Below are 7185 nucleotides of genomic sequence, written 5' to 3' on the forward strand. Positions count from 1 at the left end.
TCCATTTGAGTTTGAAAATTTCCGCTGACTGGGCAGTTGCCGCTAACAGGGAGGCCTGTTTTAATCCAAATAAAATAGCATGTTACCACCTAACAACTAACTATTGATCCTCCGCTCGCTTTTCTTTCGAAGAACCGAACAGAGTCTCAGGGGCTATTGTCTACAGGCATATTTCTCGTAAAAAATGATCAAAAATATTACATTGCGTACCTCGAAGCCTACTAGCAGGCTGGAGAAGGCTTCGTTCAGCCCGCTCTTGGCGGTCTGAATCTTCTCAGCCAGTGTACCCATCAGGATGCGGTGCTCATCCAGGATGGATGCACTTTGTACTACGACCGCCGTGGTATTCGGCGCCTCCAGATTAACAGAGGATGCCGCTCCACCTTCCCCTGCAGGGAGTCGCTCACTAGAGTCTGGAGCCAGTTGGGTCTCTGGAGTATTATGCGGCTGTGGGTCGGATTGACCGGGGGCCCCGTCGCCGGTCTCCATGGGGGCAGTACCCCCCAGTCCTTCGGCAGCCGAGGTGTTGCCCTCAGGCGCCGTTAAGTCACCCCCCCATCTCCTCGAGGCCTAAGGAGGGCCTATCCGATGACACCTCGGTGTCATCTGCCCTAGGCGGCGTGGAACCTAGGGGAGGCGATTCACTCTCCATAATCTCCGGCGGCAGATCCCCCGAGGATGAGGATTGCTGGGGGACACTGCGGGCCGGACTAAAAAAATAGAACTTAGAGTTATCATAATGGTCCATAGAGATTGGACGTATGTGAAGAAAAAATCCGGACTACTTACGAGTCGGCTTGGGTCTTGGTCCGGCGATGGTGTTTCGAGATGGCCTCGGCGTCTGATTCCTAGTCATCGGAGAGGGTAATCCTCTCCCTCTTGGATGCTTCGGCCTCCAGGTCTTCGGAGGCCGTCCTCTTCTTGCCCTTGCGGGGAGGATCTTCTTCTTCCTCCTCCTCCTCCTCGTCATCGTCGCCCTCATGAGAGAAATGGGCATCAGCTTCTCCGGACACTGTGTCCAAAGCGCCCTCCTCTTTCTTCTTCTTCTTCTTCTTCTTCTTCTTCTTCTTCTTCTTCTTCTTCTTCTTCTTCTTCTTCTTCTTCTTCTTCTTCTTCTTCTTCTTCTTCTTCTTCTTCTTCTTCTTCTTCTTCTTCTTCTTCTTCTTCTTCTTCTTCTTGTCATTCTTTACCGGCACCTGGTATGGCGCCTGGACCAGGATCCTCATTAGTAGAGGATCGACTGGGTTTTTGGGGAGCGGAGCCGGACACCGGATCTGCTCTACCTTTTTGGTCCAGACCTGTTTGGAGACGGACTATTCAATACTTCTCCTTAGGATGGACGCACCAATTGGTGTTCGGAGGTTTTAGAATTTACCTCGGAGGCTGGATGATTGCAGTCGAGGTCGGTGTCGTCCGATGACTTTGGCCACGGCTTCTGCTTCTTGAAAAGCAGCTTACAGATCCCTTTATGCATTGTGCTGTAGAATCGTTGTACGGTCAGCGGCCCTTCCGAATTGAACTCCCACATCTTGAGGGACCGCTGCTGGCAGGGAAGTGCTCAGCGGATCAACATCACTTGGATCGCATCAGCGAGGGTAATGTCCTTCACTATCATGCCTTGGACGCGCTTCTGTAGCAGCACCTCATTGACCGACCCCCAGTCCGGACCCATGTCGGTCCAGGATGTGAGCCTTAGCAGGGGTCCAGATCTGAAGGCTGTAGCAGCTGCCCACTTAGAGCCATGGGATTCTGTGATATAGAACCATCCCTGTTGCCATATCCGGACAGTGTCCACAAAGACTCCCTTTGTCCAATTGACTCTGAGGAGCTTGCTCACCATGGCGCCACCGCAGTCCGCGTGTTGCCCATCGACCACCTTCGGCTTCATGTTAAAAATCTTGAGCCATAAGCCGAAGTGTGGAGGGATGCGGAGGAAGGCCTCACACACGACGATGAACGCCGAGATATGGAGGAATGAATTTGGGGCCAGATCATGAAAATCTAGCCCGTAGTAGAACATGAGAGCCCTCACAAAGGGGTGGAGGGCGAATCCGAGTCCATGAAGGAAGTAGGGGATGAACACCACCCTCTCGCCGGGCTCCGGAGTGGGGATGACCTGCGCCATATCGGGAAGCTTGTGCTTGATTTCCGTGGTTATATACCGCGCCTCCTGCAGCTCCTTGATATTCTCCTCCGTGATGGAGGAAGCCATCCACTTTCCCTGAGAGCCGGCCATGGTCGGAGGAGTTGCATAGGGGGGAAAAGCTTGGAACTTGGGCGCTGGAGCTCGAGGATGGGAGGCAGAGAGAGAGAATGAGGCGTGGGACGGAATAGTTGGATTCTATCCACATATATGGACTGCGAATATCAAGCATCCCCCTCCCTTGAGCCTTAAAACCCGCATGTTCCCAAGGGGTCGTGCGAACGACACGGTTAGATTACCAAAAACTCGTATTGATGAGAATCTCGCAATAAGGGGACACGATCTCTGCTTTGACAAGACGTGTCGATAGAAGTTGCGTGTTGAAATGGAAGGCGGGACACCCAAAAACGGTTCGAAATGACAGCAGAGCTAAGAGTGACGTTTCGTTGGAAAAAGTTGTCGATGGATATATCTTATTTTAAGTATTATGCTTTTATGGTTGGAGGGTTAACCCGTTAGACAGATATGGATATAGTTCTTGTTGATCAACTACTTTAAAGTATTCCGAGGAGGAACCAATCTTGCAATGTCAAAGACAATCTGCGCGCCGGACACATCGTCATTGATGCCTGGTTCAGGGGCTGCTGAGGGAGTCCTAGATTAGGGGCTCCTCGGGAGTCTGGGCTGTGTAACATGGGCCGGACTAATGGGCTGCGATGATACAAGATAAAAGACTTTCCCCCGTGTCCAGATGGGACTCTCCTTTGCGTGGATGGAAAGCTTGGCGTGCCGATATGAAGATTTCTCTCTCTTTGTACAACCCTAGCCACATCCGGTGTCTATATAAACCGAAGGGTTTAGTCCGTAGAGGCAATCATAATCACACAGGCTAGACTTCTAGGGTTTAGCCATTACGATCTCGTGGTAGATCAACTCTTGTAACCCCTATACTCATCAAAGTCAATCAAACAGGACCTAGGGTATTACCTCCATCAAGAGGGCCCAAACCTGGGTAAAACATCGTGTCCCTTACCTCTTGTTGCCCTTGATCCTTATTACCCCCTACCCCGAGATCTGCCGGTTTTGACACCGACACCGGGCACCCGATGCCAGGTGGGCCAACGGCCAGGAGAAGGTCAGGCACCGGGGGTGGCGGGGCAGCGCCCAGGCTGCTGGGCTGGGCACCCGGGGTTGAGGACCTAGGCACCCGGGGTGCAGGGGTCGAGCCCAGGCGGGAGGCCGCGCACTCGGGGTGGTCAGCCGGCTGTGGGAGTGGCTGGGCACCTGGGTTGCAGGTGGCCGGGCACCCGGGGTAGTCCGGAGCCCTCCATTGCTTCATGTTTCGGCGTCCTTCTTCCTCCTCCTCCTCCTCCGTGGGTGTTTGGGTCTCCCTCCTAGCTTACTCGTGGTCATGTCCTTGGTACCTAAGAATGCACGATTCCATTTGAGGTAGAACCCCACTCTCATGTGAATCTGAATGAAGTTCGAAGAGGAAAGAGTTAACCTCGGCTTCGGTGGCACGTGCGTGTGCTCTTGCCATTGGTTCTCTTCGTGCTTGTGGTGGAGATGGGACGTCCATGGGGATGGTCGAGGGATGTTCCGCATCAGTTGGTGTGTGGAAATGTTATGTGTGTAGTCACTTGTGTAATTGTATGCTTAATTTGGTTTTGCAATGCTGCCTTTTTAAGTATATATGTTGATGCTTTGTAGATATAGCAAATCACATCGCACACGGACTAAACAATGGAACCCGTCGGTGATGATTTCATCAATCACTGACAATTGTATACCAGCAATCGTTTGCTCACAACACACACAACTTGTTAACAGGAATCGTCTGTGTTGTTATCGGTCTTCCCACACATTTCCCATTACAGACCTGTTTGTCGCGTATCACACACATCTTGTTAAGTTGAACCGTTTTTGTTCTCTTGGCTCAACGCAAACAGTTCATCCGAGTAAACTGTATGCCGTATATCACACACACCTTCATCTGGTTGCCCGTTTCTGATGTTCCGCTTCATCACAAATAGTTCATCCGAGTGAACTGTATGCCGTATATCACACACGCCTTCATCTGGCTGCCCGTTTCTGTTCTTCTTCCTCATCGCAAACAGTTAATTGAACTGAACTGTATGCCCTGCATCGCTCACACAACTAAAATGGGAACTGTGTTTGATGGCTCCTCCATCGCAAACGTTTTGCATCTTTTTGGACGGTTATTTTACATCACCATTTGCAATTAATGCATCGCACACAGTTTCGTCAAAGGGTCTCTAATCGTAGTGTCATGTTAGCAGCATCCTGCAGTAGTGAAGAAGGACTCAAGGGAGGAGAAGCGTCGGCAAGACAAGGAAGAGCAAATGAATGCCTTCATGGAGATCCAAAGGCGGAGGCTTGAGATGGAGGCGGAGAAGCAAGCGAGGATGCTTTAGATGGAGGCGGAGAAGCAAGCCAAGATGCTAGAGATCGAGGCCACCAATGCCAAGACCAAGGCGAAAGAAGTGGCTCTCGCTAGCATGGTGACGGGGGTGGAGATCATGAAGGTGGACCTCTATTGGAAATCATTGCATGGAAAACAAAGAATTTCTATGCACATACAATGATTTATCCATGGAGATGCATAGCAACAAGGGGAGAGTGTGTGTACGTACCCTCATAGACCGTAAGCGGAAGCATTTCACAACGCGGTTAATGTAGCCGAAATTCTTCATGCTTCAACCGATCAAGTACCGAACGCACAACACCTCCATGTTCTGCACACGTTCAGCTCGGTGACGTCCCTCACCTTCTTGATCCACCAAGACATCGAGGTAGTAGATGAGTTCCGTCAGCACGACGGCATGGTGACGGTGATGCTGAAGTGATCTCCACAGGGCTTAGCCTAAGTACTACGAAAATATGACCGGGGGTGTAAACGGTGGAGGGGGGCGCTGCACACGGCTAGGCAATTGTCTGGGTGTTCTAGGAGCCCCCTCACATATATATAGGTGGGGGAAGGAGGGAGCAGCCAGGAGGACGCCCCAAGTAAGCCGAGTCCTACTTGGGCTACTCCCAAGTGGCGTCCCCCTACCATATTAGTCGAAGGGGGAAGGAAAGAGGGGGAAGGGAGAAGGAAGGGGAAATCCTATTCCCTTTCTTTCCTTTCCTCCTTCACCTTTTCGTCTCCTCCTTTGCTGGCCCATAAGGGAGGCGCACCAACCCCTTGTGGCTGGTGTGTTTCCCCTCTTGGCCCATACGGCCCATATCTTTTGTCGGGGGTGCCCGGAACCCCTTCCGGTGACCCGATATGTACCCGGTACACTCCGGAACACTTCCGGTATCTGAATACCATCGTCCTATATATCAACATTTACCTCTCGACCATTTCGAGACTCCCCATCATGTCTGTGATCTCATTCGGGACTTTGAACAATATTCGGTCACCAAATCACATAACTCATATAATACTATATCGTCATCGAACATTAAGAATGCGGACCCTATGGGTTCGAGAACTATGTAGACATGACAGAGACACCTCTCTATTCAATAACCAATAGTGGAACCTAGATGCTCATATTGGCTCCTACATATTCTACGAAGATCTTTATCGGTCGAACCGTTATGACAACATACATAATTCCCTTTGTCCATCGGTATGTTACTTTCCCGAGATTCAATCATCGGTATCTTTATACCTAGTTCAATCTCGTTAAGGGCAAGTCTCTTTAATCATTCCATAATACATCACCTCGTTACTAACTCCTCAGTCATTTGCTTGCAAGCTTATGATGTGTATTACCGAGAGGGCCCAGAGATACCACTCCAATACTCGGAGTGAAAAATCCTAATCTTGATCTATGCCAACTCAACAAACACCTTCGGAGATACGTGTAGAGCATATTTGTAATCACCTAGTTACGTTGTGTAGTTTGATAGCACACAAGGCATTCCTCCAGTATCCAGGAGTTGCATAATCTCATAGTCGAAGGAATATGTATTTAACATGAAGAAAGCAATAGCAATAAAACTGAGCGGTCATTATGCTAAGCTAACGGATGGGTCTTGTCCGTTACATTATTCTCCTAATGACGTGATCCCGTTATCAAATGACAACTCATGTCTAGGGTTGGGAAACCTTAACCATCTTTGATGAACGAGCTAGTCTAGTAGAGGCTTACTAGGGACACGATGCTTGTTTATGTATTCACACATGCATTAAGGTTTCGATCAATACAATTCTAGCATGAATAATAAAACTTTATCATGAATAAGGAAATATAAAATAACAACTTTACTATTCCCTCTAGGGCAAATTTCCTTCAGTCTCACACTTGCACTAGAGTCAATAATCTAGTTCACATTGCCATGTGATTAACACCAATAGTTAACATCATCATGTGACCAACACCCAAAGGGTTTACTACAGTCAATAATCTAGTTCACATCGCCATGTGATTAACACCCAATGAGTACTAAGTGTGATCATGTTTTCTTGTGAGAGAGTTTTAGTCAACGGGTCTGCCACATTTAGAGCCATATGTATTTTGCAAATTTTCTATGTCTACAATGCTCTACATAGAGCTACTGTAGCTAATTGCTCCCACTTTCAATATGTATCCAGATTGAGACTCAGAGTCGTCCGGATTGGTGTCAAAGCTTGCATCGACGTAACCCTTTATGACGAACTCTTTATCGCCTCCATAATCGAGAAACATTTCCTTAGCCCTCTTAGGTAACTATGGATAATTTTGACCATTGTCAAGTGATCTACTCCTGGATCACTATTGTACCCCCTTGCCAAACTCAAGTCAAGGTACACAACATGGCATACTTTATAGAACCTATGTCTGAGGCATAGGGAATGACTTTCATTCTCTTTCTATCTTCTGTCACGGTCGAGCTTTGAGTCTTACTCAACTTCAGACCTTGCAACACAGGCAAGAACCCTTTCTTTGACTGATCCATTTTGAACTTCTTCAAAATCTTGTCAAGGTATTTGCTTTGTGGAAGTCCTATTAAGCGTCTCGATCTATCCTTATAGATCTTGATGCCCAATA

The sequence above is a fragment of the Triticum dicoccoides genome, chromosome 2A (genome assembly GCF_002162155.2).
Source record: "Triticum dicoccoides isolate Atlit2015 ecotype Zavitan chromosome 2A, WEW_v2.0, whole genome shotgun sequence".
Taxonomy (NCBI): Eukaryota; Viridiplantae; Streptophyta; class Magnoliopsida; order Poales; family Poaceae; genus Triticum; species Triticum dicoccoides.